The sequence below is a fragment of the Delphinapterus leucas genome, chromosome 6 (genome assembly GCF_059928025.1).
Source record: "Delphinapterus leucas isolate spDelLeu-1000000601 "Yukka" chromosome 6, BTC_Dleu_Yukka2, whole genome shotgun sequence".
Taxonomy (NCBI): domain Eukaryota; kingdom Metazoa; phylum Chordata; class Mammalia; order Artiodactyla; family Monodontidae; genus Delphinapterus; species Delphinapterus leucas.
Window position 1 is genome coordinate 62,197,544 of NC_143134.1, and position 21,838 is coordinate 62,219,381.

The following is a 21,838-nucleotide window of genomic DNA, read 5'->3' on the forward strand; positions in this document are numbered from 1 at the left end:
TTTATATGGATTGTAGTCTACACAGTTGAACATACTGGTTACTCATATTCAAATACATGTTTGTGACTTTATTTTATTGTATTAACCCTATTAACATCCTCTGGAATTAATGCTTTACAGGATGGATTTTGAAAAATGCTGTTAAATTTGTAAATGAGAGAGACGTTAGGAGGATAAGATGAGGTAGCACGCCAAGAGGGAAACTCAGATTTTTTGAGGGCCTGTTGTGTAGAGTGCTCTCTGGCCAGTGAGTTACATGGTTTGTTCTGATCTAGGACTCAAAAGAAGCCTATAAAATAGATATTATCCCACTTTGAAGAGAAGGAAACTGAGGAGGACATTTTACCCTCAAAGTTTACTATGTACTCGCCAGTTTATCTTTTAATTTCCACTTTTCGATTACTGTTAAGCTTTGGTATTATTACCCTTATTTTTATAGTTGATGAAATTGAGACTTAGAGAGGTCACATATCTTATGCAACGTCACTTCGACCAGAGAGCCAGGATTCAAATCTAGTTCTGATTCCAACATCTGTGTTCTTAATTGAATGATTTAAATCCTTGAAATTAATTTCACTAAAAGAACTAAGTCATTCAATAATATTTCTAGTCTAGCGAAAGTTGTGCTTATGGCCCAGGGGCCACAGAGAAAAGAATGAAAATCAGCTCTGTGCTAATATCCAACTGCCTAGATGACATCTCTGTTTGTCTGAGTAACATGGCCAAAGCTGGATTTTTGATATTTTCCCTTAAATCTGCTCTACTTACAACTTTCCTCACTTTGGCTGATGGAAAATCTATTCTTCTACTTGCCCAATCTAGGAAAAACCTGGAATCACACCAGTTAACAAAGAGAATATAATATAAACAGTTGTTAACTGGATATAAAGTTGTTAACTGAGTAACTGAAAAGGCAAAAAGTGGTATAATGGACGTAGAAAGGGCAGGAAGCAGCAACCGTGGCGGGGGAACAGAGGAGAGAGGTTGGAAATATTAACACTTAGTAGCTCAGGCCTCTAAGGAGAGGCCCTGACCGGCAGGTGCCTCTGAGAGAGTGTGACGAGGCTAGTTCTGTGAGCGCTAGAAAAACTACAAACTGCTCTAAGGGAAGAGACTGCTGGGTTGCAGAAGCATTGCTGCAAACAGGAAGCAGACAGGAAGCCACAGGAAGCCAATAGGAAGGAGCGAGTCCCTTCTTTCCCCTCCGCGCGCTGGCAGCCCCCAGAGTCTAACGGGAAAAAAGCAGAAAGGTGGCTCATAGTGTCCCAGCCCCAGTATCACAAAGCCAAATACAAGAAGGGTGAGTTTGGAGTTGAGAGTTAATAGCTTATTAACTGGCACACCCATTTAAAAAGTGAATCAGATATTGCCTTCCTTTGCTGAAAATCCTGCAAGGGTTCACTCACCATTTTCCTAAAGTAAAAGCGAGAAGCCTAACAGTGACCCACGGGGTCCTGCATGAATTGCTCCCCAGATCTCTGCCCTTACCTCCAGCTCCTCCATTCCTTATTCCCTCTGCTCCAGCCACTCTGCTCTGGCCTTCTTGCTCTTTCTCAGACATACTTAACATGGTACCATCATAATGGCCTTTCCTCAGCAGTTCCCTCTACCATTCTGGAATGTTCTGCCCCAGAGATCTGGGTGGCTAACTCCCTCACCTTCTTCAAGACTTAGATCACATCTTACCTTTTGAAAAAGACTAGTGCTGACAACCCTACTTAACTCAGCACTCTGCCTTCCCACCCCTGCCCTGTGTCCCAATTCTGTGACCCTGTTCTGTGTTTTCCTTATTTTAACAGCACTCATCACCTTCTATCGTATTGTATGAGTTACCTAAATACTATGTTTATTGTTACAGCCTTCTTCTTTTTTTTTTTTGTTTTTCTCTCTTTTTTTGGCAGTACGTGGGCCTCTCACTGTTGTGGCCTCTCCCGTTGCGGAGCACAGGCTCCGGACGCGCAGGCTCAGCGGCCGTGGCTCACGGGCCCAGCCGCTCCGCGGCATGTGGGATCTTCCCGGACCGGGGCACGAACCCGCGTCCCCTGCATCGGCGGGGGGACTCTCAACCACTGCGCCACCAGGGAAGCTCTACAGCCTTTTTCTTGACTGCTATCATGTAAGCTCCATAAGAGCAAGGATCTTTGTTTCTTCACTCATATAGCTCAGGCATCTAGAACAATGCCTAGCACATAGTAGGCACACATTAAATAGTTATCAATATGAAAAGATTTCACTTTAGTCAGCTATGTAGAATTATTCATGGGAATGAGAAGAATGATTAAATTTTGCTGTTGTTTCCTTTATAAGTACAAAGGACTGTGTTTTGCCTACCCTGATAGGCAGATCAATTTGCTTTTCTTGGGTTAAGCCTTGCAGAAGATGGAAAAAAGTGCTAAAATACAGCCATTTAATAAGGGGAGGTGGCCTAGAATAAAAAATTCCTCTCAGATAACCATGAAGTGGTTGCTTTATAGGCAAATAATTGAGTCGATTGCTCAGCAGAATATATGAACATAAAATAACAATTGCACTGTTGAGATACTAAAAACCAAATCCACATTTTCACTTATACATTCCTCATTATTTTCCATAAGTCCAAAGGGACCAAGTTTTAGAGGACTTATTTTTTCCAGCCTGAATAAGGTAGCATTTCAAATAATAAAGTGGTAGGTATGTAGCTTTATAATATTTCAGTAACCTGAACCAATAGGTTTTATGTACTTTTTCTCAGTGCATACTGTATTTCACAATAGAGGAATTAAAAAAATGTTTTAAAAATCATAGACAGCAGGACCTCCATGAAAATAGAAAACGAAACTGAGGTCAACGCCTGATGTTATTGTGCTTTGTGGATATTATTTATCCACCTGATAAATGGACTTGACAATCGCAAGTCCCCTAGCCCTTCCACTTCTGGGAGTTCTGGTGTGACGGTTTTGCTCGGCCCCAGGGAGGGTGAGCCAGGGATGTTAGGAAGGCCCAGGCAGGAGGGCAGGGCTGTTTTGGAAGGGCGGGCAGCAAGGAGACAAAGGCGCTGCAGTATTCCCTCTCAGACAGGACAGGATCAAACTCCCTCTGAGTGATTAGCCTCTGGGGTCCCCAGCAGTAACAGACTCAGGCTGGTTCTTAAAACAAAAGTAACAGCTTTCACCAAGCCAATAACTTCTGGCCTGTGTGAGCCCTGGGAACTTGTGCCTCCCAGAGTCCTCTGAAAGCCTGAGATTCGCTACAACCTCATGAAAAATTTAAAAAACAAAACAGAACTCTTCCTCAAGCCTTTGGAATAAGGAATAGATGATCCTAGAGGGCAGATGGGACACTCCTGGACAGCCCTTCGTACTTGAAAGCAAGGCCAGAGGAGAAACTGCAGAGACAGAGGAGGCGATAACTTGCTGACTGAGCAATGACAAAGCACTCACAGGAAGGGAGAGGCCCCGTTCAGCCCAAAGGCAAAATAAACTGACAACAGGGCCAGGAAGACGGACCGAGATAGAAGTTAAAATAGGCATACCAGGAGCTGTCTCAGCAGGCCCGGGCAGAGAAAAATCAAGCCTCGTCACAAATTCATATAGGATAAAGATCGTCCATATCTCCACTGAACAGGAGAAATGAGTGAGAGCCATAGAAATGCTGCACATAATCCTATCTGGGTCACCTACCGTAGCATAGCATGTACAAATCAGAGGACGATGTCAGTATTGGAAAAAAAAAAAGAAAATTCCACAGGGTATTCTCTTCTCCTACAAGAGGAACTCAGTGGTTTCCTGAACCATCCCACTTTACTGAAATTAATAATTTCCTTTCTACTCCCTAGAATCCAGGAGCCCCTCACCCCATCTTTCCTCGTCCTGTGTGTAAGATACATTAGGAAGAGGTTACACGGAATGGCCCTGGGAGGTAAAATTATAAAGAAAAGCCAGTCTTTATTGCCCTCCATAGCCTCCCTCCCTCCTCCCATCTCTATCTTTTTCTGCTACACACACACACACACACACACACACACACAAACACACACACACCACCTTTTGGGGCTCCATTTGCCTTTCTTGGTTCCCAGCAAAAGTTACTTCCTTAGACATAAGGAAGAAAGGAAAGGCCTATCTAAGCACATTCTTTTGAAACTTTGAATACATGAATCCCAACCTTTTAGAGATAAGTACACATCTATTCTCCATTTCAAGCTGGAAAACCACATTTGGAAGAAAACCTGCTGAGAGCATGAGAAGCCCAGTAGCTTCTTCCTTTCTAGCAGGCTCCAGCTACTCCTTCCTAATGGTAAATATGTTTTGCAAACTTGGTAACTTTCAGACAAAAATCCTTTCCCAACAGAAATGTTCATTGGCAGCGGAGAATGTGGTCCTGAGAACAATTGCATCTGTGATTTTGGTTGCAAAACTGCTTCAGGCCATTCCTCAAAAGCTAATCTGCCATAAAACTGTTAGCATGGCCATTACCCTCAAAACATATTGCATAAACTCCATTTTGGATACTTTTGCTTTTGAAATATCTCCTACCCAGAATGCTCTCTTCTCAATTCTTGATTTATTTAAATTATGCCCCTTCCTTCAAATTTGAATCCAAGGTTTATCTCTTCATGAAGCTCAGTCACTGCAGCTGCATAGTTAACAGGTTTGGGGGGAAAACTAACCACCCATAATAATACTCTTCTCTGGGAACTCCACCATCCATATCCCCTGCTGAAGTTCAAGTTTGTTCTACCCAATCCATTTTTCTAGTCACAGTAAACTCAACCAGAGGTGAAAAACCTGCCCCAGCCAGTCAATTCATTTGCTGCCTAGAATGAGTCAGGCGACTAACTTTCACTCTCTCTTGAGTTTGAACCAAAAGACACGGAAACAGAGACTTCAATCAAGCATGCCTCTAAATTTTAATATTTTTTCTCATTCCCCAGGAAAATTTTATGGAGCTTTAGTTTCCATAATTTCCATAATAAAAACATTGGTTAGGTTTTAACTTTTCCAAATATAAAGGTTTTTATTGAAATATGAAAGATGGATATATAAACTGCCCATGCCCTTCTTCTCCAACGCTAAAGATTCATATACGCATGTCCCATCTGGAGTAGACATGATTCCTCAGTTGAGGATCAGGGCTGCAGTTGGCAAATGGGAATAACCTATCCGTAAGATCAAATAAACTTGAGGTCACCATGTTGGACCATGTGTAAGCAATGAAAGCCAGTCTAGTGAAAGAGTAGACAGACGGTATCAAGATAACTAGAGCTGAAATAAAGCATGCAGAGCCTGAGAGATGGAGTAAGGACATTATGTGACCCTTGGGAGACCCAGAACTGATTCTGTTTCTTACATCTACCCAGCTCCAGTTTACAGAAGAGCCAACTATTTTTTGATTCCTATGTTTGGAAGCTTGCCTCACCATAGACTCCCCCTTTTCCTTGGCACAGAACTACAACGTTTCTGTTCCTTGAAGTCAAACCAGGCTTAATTTAAGGGACCAATAATAGGTGATCTGGTCTTCAAGTTATGATAGCAACAGATCTAAAATCAACTGTCCTTTGACTAGAGTAATTTTGGACTCTTCCTGATTTTAACTCTGTGTACATTTTGTCTAAACATACTATAACTTAAAGTATTAGATTTTAAAGTGATAATGACACATTAGATGAAGCATAGGTTTTTTGTACGGTATTTATTTTTTCTTCTTTTTCGATGTCTCACAAACATTTAGTATACATAAGGCAGATAATGCGGTCATAAGTGTTTGTGAACTGAAACTGTGCAGTCATTATATGTATGGTTATTGAATAACATTCTTGGATGAGAGAAAAAAGATTATGACCTGCCTTTTTAACGTTTAATAAGTGGAAGCAAGTGAGCATTTCACTAATTTGCCATGCTCACACTAAAACTATGCAACAATAATAAAAACTAAGCATTCATTCTAACCTTTAAAAATACCTTGGACAGAAAGCTAGGGAGATGTTTGGGAATCTTTCAGAAATCAAATAAATAATCAGTGGAAAGGCCAAAATTTAAATTCAGCTGTCCTTACAATAAATCTAGTAATGTCTCCAACATTCCACAAAACAATCTTTATTTTGAAACAAGGCAAACTTGGTCCAGAGATATTGCGTTATTCTACATTATAATGTGGTACCTGAAGTAGACACTCACAAACTATTCTCCTGATAGGCAGGTGTTCAATATCTAATGCCAGGAGGCCAAGGGTTGATCTGTGGATATCAGTGATGTCACTGTAGATGTTTTGTTTGTTTTGTTGTTTTTTATTTATTTTAATTTTATCGGAGTATCGTTGATTTCCAGTGCTGTGTTAGTTCCTGCTGTACAGCAAAGTGAATCAGTTATATGTAAACATATCTCCACCCTCTTTTCCCATATAAGCCATTACAGAGTATAGAGAAGGGTTCCCTGTGCTATACAGTAAGTCCTTATTAGTTACCTATTTTACATATAGTAGTGTGTATATGTTACAGCTGAACTTATTCACTGTAGTTGTTTTAATGGGCTCCTGGGGAGAAAAGAAGCCATGCCAGTTGTTGAGACTTAAACAGGGCATAAATCACCCTGCTCCTTAACTTTTCCCCTTTTTTTGAGCTATCTTCTGAGGATAATATGCTTTGTGTATGAGTCTAACAGATGAGAAGGAGGCATTTTCTTTCTTTAAGTGTTTTTTTTAAACGTCTGTCTTACGTCCATCCCTAAACACCTCCCTTCACATTCTTCCTCACCATACACACACTTCTGTTTCATCCTTCATTCTCTTCTAAAAGTTTCAATATCCGTATCATGTACTAATTATTTTCCTTTATAATCTGTTAAATCATCAACATCAATAAGCATTTTCTGAATAAAGAGTTATTTATTTTGGGTGTACAAAAGGTTTGATATTGGGCTGTCTGAAGGCTACTTGGGTTAAACCAAGATGCAGTATAGTGCGTCTACATTCAAATCTTGACTCTCCCATTTATTTGATATATGATATTGGGCAAGTTATAAACTTTAAGCTTCAGTTTCTGTATCTGTGAAATGGGGATCACAATGGTACCTGCCTCCTAGGAATATTGTGAAGATTAAATAAATTTATGCCTAGATACAATATAGAACAGTATTTGGCAAATAAGAGAAATTCATAATATGTTCAGCTATTATTATTTAGCTACTAGAGCTTAGTTGGAAGTCTTCTAAAAACTGAAACAAAAAATAAAAAGATACAAATTTAATACTTTTAGTTTGGTTCCCCTTCCTTTAACTCTCACCCTGATCATTTTATTTGACTTTAGATGAGCTAAGTAAATAGCTTCCTGCTAGTTGAGATGCAAAATGATTAGGATTCTTCCTGATACCGATGACATGTTTTTGTTACTACGGACTAGCAGTGGCCTTACTAAACAAAACAGGTCCTACTATCTAATTATTAGCAGAAAGAATCATTTACGATTAAGTATGCTAAAACCAAAATTATCGGCTTCAAATATATTCTCTGGCATTTAATTGGCTTTTATCCAAAAATTTTATATGAGGTCAAATTATTCAATTACCCAAAGGCATAGTTTTCAATTAGTTAATAATAGAGGTCTCACAAATATCTAAATTGATTAAAATTTGACATGTGCTTATGTATCACTGATTTTTTTTCTCTATCGGTGGTATCTGGTAATCATACCCATTTTTAATATTTTGTATCTAAAAGTGTATTATGATAACATAATATGGCATATAAATATAGTCTCCATTGCTATCCTTTCATAAAAATGTTGAGCCTTCCTATAGACATTCCTCTGATGTGGAGTGATCATCCACTCTGGCCTGTTTTGGGGGTAGACTCACTAATTTTCCTTATCCACATCCCTTTCAACTGACTGTCAAATCATAGGGTTCTCCTCTCTCAATTGTCACCGTAGAATATTCTTGCCAGGGATTACAGCTTTGCATTCTCTGCAGGCCCCTTTGAGAGAAATAATATCACTCTGAAGGTTCCAAATGTTATTCTTAGATTGAGCCAGATTATCAGAAGTATGTACCAGAACTGCTTTTTCACTGTAATGCCAGCAGACTATACTGAGAAAGAGAGGCTTTGAATTACAGTCTTTGGAAGCAATAACATTATTTGGGTGTTGGTGAGGACCTTGTCTATTATATCCATTATATCCACAAAAAGACAAAAAAAAAAAAAAAACCTTCTGGTTGTAATGTAATTGTTTTATCTGTCCCCTGTGAGGTCACCAATTCATTGTAGACTCAGTCAAAACTCAGGATTTTTGGCTCCAGGTAAGGGGTCTAAATAAAAATCCTTCCCTGTAAGAGCTTTTTTTTTTCTGTCAATCCCAATGTAATTTATCTAAAACATTTCTTAAAGCTCAAGTGTCTTACAAGCACCATCTAATGGGCTTCACTGTTTGGTTTCTTTGGCTTATCATAAGTGCTGATAACTTCTTGTGTACATTAACTAATAGGCCTCTTTCAAAGTATGCTGACATTTAGCTTAGTGTTAAATGGTTTTTAATGAGTTCCACCACAACCCCCTCCATCCTGAGTTTCTGCAAATGAAGCCCATTTTCTCTGTAATATGGAGAACTAATGGTACTGTGCATTCCAATGAATGAACCATGTCTGGATCCTAACTGGGTAACTTCAAACAAAATTACTATCACGGAGACAAAACATTCTCATGGTTGACTAATTTTTTTTTTCACTTTTTAGCTAGATAGGTGGCAACCCATAGACCTAGCCTCTGTGTCAAAGTATTTATTCCAAATCATGTGAAGAGTTTAATAATTATTTGAGAAATTTGATCTTTGGGACAATTCAATCAAATTCTGTTTACTTGGAGTGTTACATAGATTTTATTAAAGATTTGGGGATGGTGGTGGTATTTATCAGCTCACATTTTCTCAACAAATACCTCAGTTCTCCCATTCACATTTTTCCTTCATCTCATGGAGACTTCTCAGGACCTAAACCAAGTGAGAAGAGAGGATAGCAATTATTTGGCCAAGTTGGAGAGTAAAAAGTCTATACTCTAGGCAATCAAGCCAAATGAATGACTTGTTTTATGTCTTAGGGGCATGTGTGTATGTGTGTGTGTGTGTGTATGAGCATGTGTGTTTGCACACATGTGGTCCTTCCTTTCTTCGAAATTTGGATGGATGTATATTGACTTTCCATTTCAGTCCTTCATGTTGAACCCAAAACACCTGATACCAGGTAGTCATCTGCTCCAGGGATGTCTTGTTCTCTCAACCAACAGGTCTCTAGGAAGGTGAGAACAAGACCAACAAGAACAAAGGCACCATCTCTTCTTTCTGTTGCATTGTGTCTCCTTCTTTCCTGACGCTTTCCTTGATTTCAAAATGTCCCAATTCACTGCATGCCTGTTCCAGGAAGGGGGAAAAAAGTGAATAAAAATAATGTACCATATACAATATCTTTAAGAAATTCACATAAGTATTTTACAGACTGTACAGTAAATAATGTATATGTTTAGAAAGGCAATGTAAATGTATTATGGACTGCAGACTAACTATTAAGGTCAAAATGAAATCACTATGTTTGGAGACATACAGCATGCCCTAAATGGTACCACACAATTTTACTGTAACCTAGTACAGTGCACTTCATAAATCACTGCATTCTCTGCATTACCTGGGAGTCAAGAATCCCAGTGGCCAAGGGCACTCCTCCCACCTCTCTCTACTGCTTTGAAAGACTCCAGCTCCCACTTTGCCACTCAAGGCCCTGCTTTGAACTATGGCAGTGATCAATACCTGCTCCTTGAGAAACTAAACGAGGGCATGTGCATGAATTCACCCAGATTGCCTAATTTTCATGAGGAGGGTGGTGAGAAAACTGATCAGGAAGGGACAGAGAAAACACCCAATGAATTCCAGATGTAACCTGAGTTGCTGCATATTTTTTCAGGTGGCCCAAGACACATCATTTTGGTTTCCTAAAGCCCGCTCCTTGTGAGTCTTGATTGGCCAGTCCAGGGTTCAGTTATACATCAATGCCCTTGTGATGCTTAAATATTATTATATTTACCAGATTGTGTGAAAAAGACACAGGTATGTTCTGAAAGATGGATAATCCAAATATCAAAATCTTCAGAGGAAGGGTAAAATCGGGTCAGGCAACTCTTTTTCCAGCTAACTGAAACAATGGGAATCAAGAATAATGTAATCTAAGTATAATGAAAATGTTTCTACAGTTAGTTACCCGAAGAGCAGAAGAGGAGGCTTGCCCCCTTTAGGGTTTTCAGAACGCTGCAGTAATAATGTCTTTGAGAGAGAAACACTCCAAACCTCTAACAGAAATGAAAACAAATATATAAAAAAGAAACCTATAGGTTTAAAGATTATATGTAGAGCACTTTGATTAGTGAGTCAAATAATAAGAAACAAAGGAGACCTAAAGTGGCAGAACTCAGAAAAGAACTCAAGAATGATGGGAAAGAAGACATAAACTAGAAACCGCAGCAGATTAAGGCTATTAAACAATATTAAAAAGAATCATACTGAAATGCCATAATGAAGGGAGTTGGGGGGGGGAAGGGGGATAAGAGCAAAAGACAGCAAAATGGAGGAGATTGGTTCAAGATGGCGGAGTAGAAGGACGTGCGCTCACTCCCTCTTGCGAGAGAACTGTAATCACAACTAACTGCTGAACAATAATGGACAGGAAGACACTGTAACTCACCAAAAAAGATACACCCCACATCCAAACACAAAGGGGAAGCGCAATGAGACGGTAGGAGGGGCACAATCACAATAAAATCAAATCCCATAACTGCTGGGTGGGTGACTCACAAACTGGAGAACACTTATACCACAGAAGTCCACCCACTGGAGTGAAGGTTCTGAGCCCCACGTCAGGCTTCCCAACGTGGGATCCTGGCAACAGGAGGAGGAATTCCTAGAGAATCAGACTTTGAAGGCTAGCGGGATTGGATTGCAGGACTTTGACAAGACTGGGGGGAACAGAGACTCCACTCTTGGAGGGAACACACAAAGTAGTGTGTGCATCAGGACCCAGGGGAAGGAGCAGTGACCCTATAGGAGACTGAACCAGACCTCCCTGATAGGGTTGGAGGCTCTCCTGCAGAGGCGGGGTGTGGCTATGACTCACCCTGGGGACAAGGACACTGGCAGCAGAAGTTCTGGGAAGTACTCCTTGGTGTGAGCCATACCAGAGTCCATCATTAGCCTCACCAAAGAGCCAGGTAGCCTCCAGTGCTGGGTCGCCTCAGGCCAAACAACCAAAAGGGAGGGAACCCAGCCCCACCCATCAGCAGACAAGCAGATTAAAGCTTTACTGAGCTCTGCCCACCAGAGCAACACCCAGCTCTACCCACCACCAGTCCTCCCCAGCAGGAAGCTTGCACAAGCCTCTTAGATAGCCTCATCCACCAGAGGGCAGAGAGCAGAAGCAAGAAGAACTACAGTTCTTCAGCCTGTGGAAGGAAAACCTCATTCACAGATAGACAGACAAAATGAAAAGGCAGAGGACTATGTACCAGCTGAAGGAACAAGATAAAACCCCAGAAAAACAACTCAATGAAGTGGAGATAGGCAACCTTCCAGAAAAAGAATTCAGAATAATGATAGTGAAGGTGACCCAGGACCTCGGAAAAAGAATGGAGGCAAAGATGGAGCAGATGCAAGAAATGTTTAACAAAGACCTAGAAGGATTACAGAACAAACACCTAGTAGAATTAAAGAACACACAAACAGAGATGAACAATACAATAACTGAAATGAAGAATACACTACAAGGAATCTATAGCAGGATAACTGAGGCAGAAGAATGGATAAGTGACCTGGAAGACAGGATGGTGGAATTCACTGCTATGGAACAGAATAAAGAAAAAAGAATGAAAAGAAATGAAGACAGCCTAAGAGACCTCTGGGACAACATTAAACGCAACAACATTCACATTATAGGGTTCCCAGAAGGAGAAGAGAGAGAGAAAGGACCCGAGAAAATATTTGAAGAGATTATAGTCGAAAACTTCCCAAACATGGGAAAGATAATAGCCATCCAAGTCCAGGAAGCACAGAGTCCCAGGCAGGATAAACCCAAGGAGAAACATGCCAAGACACATAGTAATCAAACTGACAAAAATTAAAGACAAAAAAAAATTATTGAAAGCAATAAGGGAAAAATGAGGAATAACATACAAGAGAACGCCCATAAGGTTAACATCTGATTTCTCAGCAGAAACTCTACAAGCCAGAAGGGAGTGCCACGATATATTTAAAGTGACGAAAGGGAAGAACCTACAACCAACATTACTCTACCCGGCAGGGATCTCATTCAGATTTGATGGTGAAATCAAAAGCTTTACAGACAAGCAAAAGCTAAGAGAATTCAGCACCACAAAACCAGCTCTACACCAAATGCTAAAGGAACTTCTCTAGGCAGGAAACACAAGAGGAGGAAAAGACCCACAATAACAAACCCATAACAATTAAGAAAATGGTAATTGGAACATATATATCGATAATTATCTTAAATGTGAATGGATTAAATGCTCTATCCAAAAGACACAGGCTCGCTGAATGGATACGAAAACAAGACCCGTATATATGCTGTCTATAAGAGACCCACTTCAGACCTAGGGCCACATACAGACTGAAAGTGAGGGGATGGAAAAAGATATTCCATGAAAAGGAAAGTCAAAAGAAAGCTGGAGTAGCAATACTCATCAGATAAAGTACACTTTAAAATAAAGAATGTTACAAGAGACAAGGAAAGACAGTACATAATGATCAAGGGATCAATCCAAGAAGAAGATATAACAATTATAAATATATATGCACCCAACATAGGAGCATGTCAATACATAAGGCAACTGCTAACAGCTATAAAAGAGGAAATTGACAGTAACACCAATGATAGTGTTACACCAAGTGTTACATAACTTACACCAATGGACAGATCATCCAACCAAAAAATTAATAAGGAAACACAAGCGTTAAATGACACAATAGACCAGATAGATTTAGTTGATACTTATAGGACGTTCCATCCGAAAACAGCAGATTATACAGCAGATTCTTCTCAAGTGCACATGGAACATTCTCCAGGATAGATCACACCTTAGGTCACAAGTCAATCCTCAGTAAATTTAAGAAAATTGGAAGCATATCAAGCATTTTATCCAACCACATCGCTATGAAATTAGAAATCAATTACAGGGAAAAAAAACTGTAAAAAAAACAAACTTATAGAGGGTAAACAATACATTACTAAATAAACAAGAGATAACAGAAGAAATCAAAGATGAAATCAAAAAATACCTAGAAACAAATGACAACGAAAACACGACGATCCAAAACCTATGGAGTGCAGCAAAAGCAGTTCTAAGAGGGAAGTTTGTAGCAATACAGGCCTACCTCAAGAACCAAGAAAAATCTCACATAAACAATCTAACCTTACACTTAAATGAACTAGAGAAAGAAGAACAAACAAAACCCAGAATTAGTAAAAGGAAAGAAATCATAAAGATCAGAGCAGAAATAAATGAAATAGAAACAAAGAAAACAATAGCAAAGATCAATAAAACTAAAATCTGGTTCTTTGAGGAGATAAACAAAATTCATAAACCTTTAGCCAGGCTCATCAAGAGAAAGAGGGAGAGGACTCAAATCAATAAAAGCAGAAATGAAAAAGGAGAAGGTACAATGGACACCACAGAAATACAAAGCATCCTAAGAGACTACTACAAGCAACTCTATGCCAATAAAATGGACAACCTGGAAGAAATGGACAAATTCTTAGAAAGGGAAAACCTTCCAAGACTGAACCAGGAAGAAACAGAAAATATGAACAGACCAATCACAAGCACTGAAATTGAAACTGTGATCAAAATTCTTCCAACAAACAAAAGTTCAGGACCAGATGGCCTCACAGTTGAATTCTATGAAACATTTACAGAAGCGCTAATACCCATCCTTCTAAAACTCTCCCAAAAAATTGCAGAGGAAGGAAGACTCCCAAACTCATTCTATGAGGCCACCATCACCCTGATACCAAAACCAGACAAAAAAAAGGCTACAAAAAAAAGGAAACTACAGACCAATATCACTGATGAATATAGATTCAAAAATCCTCAACAAAATACTAGCAAACAGAATCCAACAACACATTAAAAGGATCATACACCATGATCAAGTGGGATTTATCCCAGGGATGCAAGGATTCTTCAATATATGCAAATCAATCAATATGATACACCATATTATTAAACTGAAGGATAAAAACCATATGATCATCTCAATAGATGCAGAAAAAGCTTTTGACAAAATTCAACACCCTTTTATGATAAAAACTCTCCAGAAAGTGGGCATAGAGGGAACCTACCTCAGCATAATGAAGGCCATATATGACAAACACACCGCAAACATCATTCTCAATGGTGAAAAACTGAAAGCATTTCCTCTAAGACCAGGAACAAGACAAGGATGTCCACTCTCACTACCATTATTCGACATAGTTTTGGAAGTCCTAGCCATGGCATTCAGAGAAGAAAAAGAAAAGGAATCCAAATTGGAAAAGAAGAAGTAAAACTGTCACTGTTTGCAGATGACATGATACTATACATAGAGAATGCTAAAGATGCCACCACAAAACTACTAGAGCTAATCAATGAATTTGGTAAAGTTGCAGGATACAAAATTAATGCACAGAAATATCTTACATTCCTCTACACTAACAACAAAAGATCAGAAAGAGAAATTAAGGAAACAATCCCATTCACCATTGCAACAAAACAGAAAAGTACCTAGGAATAAACCTACCTAAGGAGATAAAGGACCTGTACTCAGAAAACTATAAGACACTGATGAAAGAAATCAAAGATGACACAAACAGATGGAGAGATATACCATGTTCTTGGGTTGGAAGAATCAATATTGTGAAAATGACTATACTACCCAAAGCAATCTACAGATTCAGTGCAATCCCTATCGTATTACCAGTGGCATTTTTTACAGAACTAGAACAAAAAAATCTTAAAATTTGTATGGAGACACAATACCCCAAATAGCCAAAGCAGTCTTGAGGGAAAAATATGGAGCTGGAGGAATCAGACTCCCTGACTTCAGACTATACTAGAAAACTATAGTAATCAAGACAGTATGGTACTGGCACAAAAGCAGAAATATAGATCAATGGAACAGGATGGAAAGCCCAGAGATAAACCTACGCACCTATGGTCAACTAATCTATGACAAAAGAGGCAAGGATATACAATGGAGAAAGACAGTCTCTTTAATACGTGGTGCTGGGAAAACTGGACAGCTACATGTAAAGGAATGAAATTAGAGCACTCCCTAACACTGTGTACAAAAATAAACTCAAAATGGATTAGAAACCTAAATGTAAGACCCGACACTATAAAACTCTTAGAGGAAAACGTGGGAAGAACACTCTTTGACAGAAGTCACAGCAGGATCTTTTTTGATCCACCTCCTAGAGTAATGGAAATAAAAACAAAAATAAACAAATGGGACCTAATGAAAATTAAAAGCTTTCACAAAGCAAAGGAAACTACAAACAAGACAAAAAGACAACCCTCAGAATGTGAGAAAATATTTGCAAATGATTTAATGGACAAAGGATTAATCTCCAAAATATATAATCAGCTCATGCAGCTCAATATTAATAAAAACCAACAACTCAGTCAAAAAATGGGCATAAGACCTAAATAGACATTTCTCCAAAGAAGACATACAGATGGCCAAGAAGCACATGAAAAGCTGCTCAACATCACTAATTATTAGAGAAATGCAAATCAAAACTACAATGAGGTATGACCTCACACCGGTCAGAATGGGCATCATCAGAAAATCTACAAACAACAAATGCTTGAGAGGGTGTGGAGAAAAGGGAACCCTCTTGCACTGTTGGTGGGAGTGTAAATTGATACAGCCACTATGGAGAACAGTATGGAGGTTCCCTAAAAAACTAAAAATAGAATTACCATATGACCCAGCAATCCCACTACTGGGTATATACCCAGAGAAAACCATAATTCAAAAAGACACATGCACCCCAATGTTCATTGCAGCACTATTTACAATAGCCGGGTCATGGGAGCAACCTAAATGCCCATGGACAGACGAATAGATAAAGAAGATGTGGTACATATATACAATGGAATATTACTCAGCCATAAAAAGGAATGAAATTGGGTCATTTGTAGAGACATAGATGGATCTAGAGACTGTCATACAGAGTGAAGTAAGTCAGAAAAAGAAAAACAAATATCGTATATTAACACATATATGTGGAACCTAGAAAAGTAGTACAGATGAACCGTTTTGCAGGGCAGAAATAGAGACACAGATGTAGAGAACAAACATATGGACATCAAGGGGCGGAAGTGACAGGGGCGGGTGTTGGTGGAGATTGGGATTGACATATATACACTAATATGTATAAAATGGATAACTAATAAGAAGCTGCTGTATAAAAAAAATTCAAAGAAAAAAAATAAAAGGCAGCAAAATGATCCCAAAGATAGTAATTCAAGCAATATGATCACCTGGGAGCTTGTTTTAAATGTAGATTACTGGGCTGTCCTCCCCAGAATTTTAGTTCATAAGTTTTATATGGCCAGGGAATGTGCATTTTGAAAAGCTTTACAGGTGATTTTGATGCAAGTAGATTGTGAGCCACATTTTGAGAATCCCTTGGTTATCATGACAAAATGTGAGGGCAAAGAGGGATGGATGGAGGGGAAGGAAGGGCGTGTGCATCAGAGAGGGACCAGTTAAGCATTCTATCTCATGCCACACGTCAACTATTGCAGATGTTTGGCACCAAAAATCACTATCATTGTATATAATGAGCACCATGCATGTTTAAGAAGGTTAAATTTAGTTCAGTATTAGCAAAAAAAAAAAAAAAAAAGCAAAGTGCAGGCAGTTACATTCAAGGTGAATGCTCTTCTAAAACAGGGTACTGCTTACTATAAATCCTATCCATCATCCTATAGAAGCATGTGGTTTGTTTTATACCTTACCGAGATAAATGATGGATGGTCTCATTGTCAATTAAACTTCTCTTTGACTGTTTGTATAATAAGAGGACTCTGGGAACAAAGAAAAGACATTTGGTTTGTTTAGTGGTATGGGAACAAGATAAATTAAAACCATGAGAAAAGGGGAAACAAAACAGAAGAAGCATGCTTAGGTTATCAATTTCTGTGTAACAAACTACCTCAGCCTTAGCGGCTGAAAGCCACAACCACTTCATCATGTCCCACAATTGTGCAGGTCAGGAATTTGGGTTGGGCTCTGCTGGATGATTCCTTTGTTCCACATTGTATCAGTGGTGGTTACTGGTGGTATTCAGGTTGGGATGGGCTGGTCTAGTGAGTCCAGGATGGCTTCATTACATGTCTGCCTCCTTGGAGGAAAGGACTGGAAGCTTGGGCTCAGCCAGGACTGGAGTATCTCAACATAACCGCTGCAGTATGGCAGGCTCAGGGTATCTGTACAGAAAGGTGAAACTGCCTGTTTCTCAAGGCCTAAGGCTGGAAACTGGCACAGTCCCTTCTGTCCTGTTCTATTGGTCACAGCAGTCAGAATGCCCCAATTCAAGTGCAGAGGACAGACCCTACTTCTCAAGGAGAGGAGTGCCATGGAATTTTCACCCAGGTAGCTAAAATCTACCACCGAAAATGGCTGTGGAGAGTCATGTAAATATTTCTTTCTTTGCTGGCACATCAAGGATGAGTGAACTTGTAATCATTGCTTCCTTCCCCCCGCCCCGCCTAAGGTGAAGAAGTCTTCAAAGGATAGTTAAACTTATAAAGTCAGGATTTGTATGATTCACTGTTTTTCCTTACTAATACTGTAAGGAGTTCTAAGCAAAGATCCAAAATTGTGTTTTGTATATAATGACTCACTGGTATAAGTTAATTTGTTTTGAAGTCTATTACAAATAATTTGTTGCTGATAGTAACTAAAAATAATTTTCCAAATAACTTACTTATTTTTTAAAGTAGATTTGGGTTCAGTGTCACTCTCATTCACATGTAGAGGTACATGTAGTTCCTAGAAGTCTCCCCCAGAATGGGATAAGCCTTTGGAGATGTTCCAAGTAGGTAGAAATTACCGGGCATTACTGGTGATGAGGAAAAAAATTCCTTTTCAGATGTAACCTTTCAGCTGAGACCCAAAAGATGAATGGGAGTTAGCTGTGCTAAGAGTTAAGAGCGTTTCAGGCAGAGGGAACATGTGTAAAGGTCTTGAGGCTAAAACAGGCTTGTCTTAAACAAATAGCAGGGGAGAAGATCAAGACGTGGGAGAGCTAAATCAAGCCAGGCAGTGACTTGGGAACAGTAAGAATCACTTGGGCAGGGGCGGAATACTCAAAACAAAAAGAATTTTTAAAAGTTTTTTAAAAACACATGAAATTGAGTTAGTTTAGTCATTAATCACAACAATATTCTCCAATTAAGTCTTACCAGATTTGCAAACAATTTGCAGAATTGGCTAGGTTTAGTATCATCTTCTTTCATGTCTCCTGTGTAACTTTTAGAGAAAAACATGGAGAAACAGCTAATAACCAGGGAGTGGATCGAGGTAACATAAGGTCCTTGTACCATTAACAAAATGCTAAGCTGGTTTTCAGTTACTTTAAATATTTCTAATAAATTTCATCATAGAGTTGTAAAAACATTTTTCCAGAATATCTCCTTTGATTAAATTCCTTCTTATTTTATAGAAAATGGAGCTAAGAACCGGAGAAGTTGAAGGACTGCGTCCCACGGCCAGTTGAAGAGCAGTGGCTGGAGGAGACTCATCTTTGCCTGATATTTCCAGACCATCACGACCCACCATATATCACTGGATGAGCTGATGACATTCCTGAAATACACCTTTCAAATTTAGACAAATGAAAAAAGAAATCAACTTCCATCGCAAAGCATCAGAGATTGGGCTCTCCACAAGGCAGATTGAGACAGAGATGAGCATTTATTAGAAAGTGCTTTTAGGATCAACACTTATGTGGGGAAAGAAACAGAAGCAGGATGAGCAAAGAGAGAAGTTCCCAACCCTGCAGGGAACTCTCAGGCTGGAACGGCCCTTCAAAGTTGTCCTGCATTGGGTCCAGAGAGCCAGGTCCTTATACCCATGCATCAACCCATCATTGTGTTTGGACTGCCCGGGGAAAGGAGCAGGTGGCTCTTTTTAGAAGATACCATTCCCAAAGATGGTTAACAGCTGGCTGCTGGCAGTCAGACCTTCCCAGCAGCTGGAGTATAAATGCTTTCCGTGGTGGGCAGGGAGAGCTGAGCAACGCAGCACAAGGTCCGGAGCAGAAACACCACCACTTCTCACCACCCCACTGCGACTACCTCCACTAAGCCAACCGTGGGTCACTCCTGGACTCTTGCCGTAGCTCCCGAATGGTCTCCTGGCTTCAAGTTTTGCCCTGTTCCAGTACATCAGCCACATCACAGACGGAGTCCACCTCTTAAAACGTAAGTGAGATCACGTCTCGTCCTCGCTGGAAAACCTGTAATGAATTTGCGTCTCACACACAGTGAAATCGAAATCCTTTACCATAGCCTGTAATGCCCTACTTGATTTGGCCCTTCATCTTTATTGCTTTCTCTTTTGAACATACAGTGTACAGATTTTAAGTGTACAGTTTGGTGGGTTTGGCAAATGCACACACCCGTGGAACTGCCCCAATTAAAATACAGAATACTTTCCTTCACTGCAGAATGCTCTCTTGTGTACTTTTGCAGTGATCTGTCCTGCCACCCACCCCCACCTCTATGACAGAGGTAACCACTGCATTCTAATTTGAAAGATCTCGCAGCAATTTAAACCAACAGTAAATAGAATTGATTAAGAATATCTAATTTTTCTTCTTACAAACTAAATGATTCACCCCTCTCAGAAGGTAGGCAGAGAGGACAAATCAGCAATATTCGGAACCACTTCCTTCTACAAAGAAACACTTTAAAGCTCTATCACCCCTTAAGCCAGGATTTCACATAAAGTGGTATAATAGTCATAATTAGCATTTTGCAATGGTTCCAACATATTCAAGTTTCATTTCCTGATGTGAGCATGTATGCTTACATTTGTGCATAATAAGCATCTTCTGGTTTGAGTTTGCTTTGCTCACTGGAGTGTAAATTTAAAAGAATCTAATGTATTCCTTTAATGACAATCGTGCTGCTACAAGTAAACAAGATGGATGCCACTGAGCTTAATTTTTAAGCAATAGGAATATCTGTAGAGAGAATTACATTCACGCCAGTGCCAAAAATATTGGCTTTAAATAGGCGCAGATGTTTAAAGTGTTTGTTGTCACAGTTCTTGTTGGTGATTCTTCAGCATGTACCAAAATGCATCATTTCATAAGACTGATTTTGGCAAAGGTATTTATTCCCCTTTAGCTTTGAAGATTTTTTTATGAGGTACATTACAACTTAAAACTAATGAAGGATTTCAAATGCACCAACTTTATCCTTCTGGATATTTTTCCACATAGCAAATTTTTAAAAAATAACTTTGATTGCAACCAAGGGTATGTATTAGCCAAGCTTTATGGTGTTCAGCCAAAGATCTCCGAAGTAGCTTGAATAAATTGGGGAGAAGAACCAAAAGATGACAGGACTGGTGGTGGTGTTGAATTCTTGGTGCCCCAGCACCATGTTTGGGAAGTCACTGAGCTTCCAGTAGGATGGAATAGGGGACAGGTTTTGGTCTTCAGCTACCTATGAATTGGAAGACAGTGGGTGGTTATTCCTGGCAGACGGTATCTGAACTCACTTTTTACAGATCTGTTTCAGATGACTGTTCCATTTTGATGACCCCCTTTCATGGGGAATTCTGAGATGTTAAATAACACTCTGTTGTTTACAGGCAAAGTTGTAACCAAATCCATAGAGGAAACAAATCACATTTACCTGTTTCAAATGCAAACTGATGAGAACAATTTGTTGTATGTGAATATTCGAACAGCTCCCACCAATACACAGTTCAAACCAGTACCTGATATAAGCATGTTTGCTCTTACAACATTTGATAATGAATTCTTAAAACCATCAATCAGGGCATACTGGAACTCAGCAGATTTCTCAGTATTGTCCAAGAGCATGGTCCTGAGAACAAAAGTGCCTATACGAGTTGACTGCACAGCCATTGACCTAGTCACATTGAGGTCTCATGTCAACATTGAATTCAACCAAAGAATGTTTGGATAGTTTGTGTATGAGTGTCAAGAGGACATTACAAAAAACAAACCCTACAGATTTAAAATGATTGAGCTTTGAATTTTATCTACTTTTATCTCATAAAGTTCATGAAACACTTGTAGCGTATTATTTGGTTATATACTTCATGGTATATAGAGTATCACACAGCTTTTGCTACAGAGCCACTCCAAAATCTCAGTGGCTTAGCCATTTTATTATTGGCAGTACTGCCGGGTGGGCCTTTTTCTGGTTCAGGCCAGACTCCTGACCTCATCTGGGTTCACTCATGTGTCTGCGGTCATTTGGTCATTTGGCAGGTTGTCTAGGGCTGACTGGTGTCAGATAAACTTGCTCACAGGTCTGGTGGTTATGGTGCAGTGTGTCAGCTGGAGTAGTGGGGTATCTTGGCTCTCTGATTCTGATCATCCCATAGGCTAGCCCAGCCCTACCCATATGATGGCACTGGCAGGGGTGCCAAAACCCAGTATGAAAAAGGACGTTAAGTCCCATTTTCAAATTGTATTGACCAAAATATTTGTGGGTAAGCCCAAAGCAAGTTTGGGTGAGGACCATATAAGGTCATAGATACAAGAACAAGTGAAATTTCCAGGAC

The 21,838-nt window shown here is 39.6% G+C and overlaps 1 protein-coding gene across 2 annotated transcripts in view; it reads left to right on the top strand.

Moving 5' to 3' along the window:
* Positions 1-21,838, top strand: part of MPDZ (multiple PDZ domain crumbs cell polarity complex component) — a 558,334-nt gene that overhangs the window by 116,969 nt on the left and 419,527 nt on the right. For both annotated transcript variants that reach the window (XM_089913222.1, XM_089913221.1), the window contains exon 3: positions 18,735-19,494. The gene's annotated coding sequence lies outside the window, so the exon portion shown is untranslated. The remainder of the gene's footprint in view (positions 1-18,734; positions 19,495-21,838) is intronic.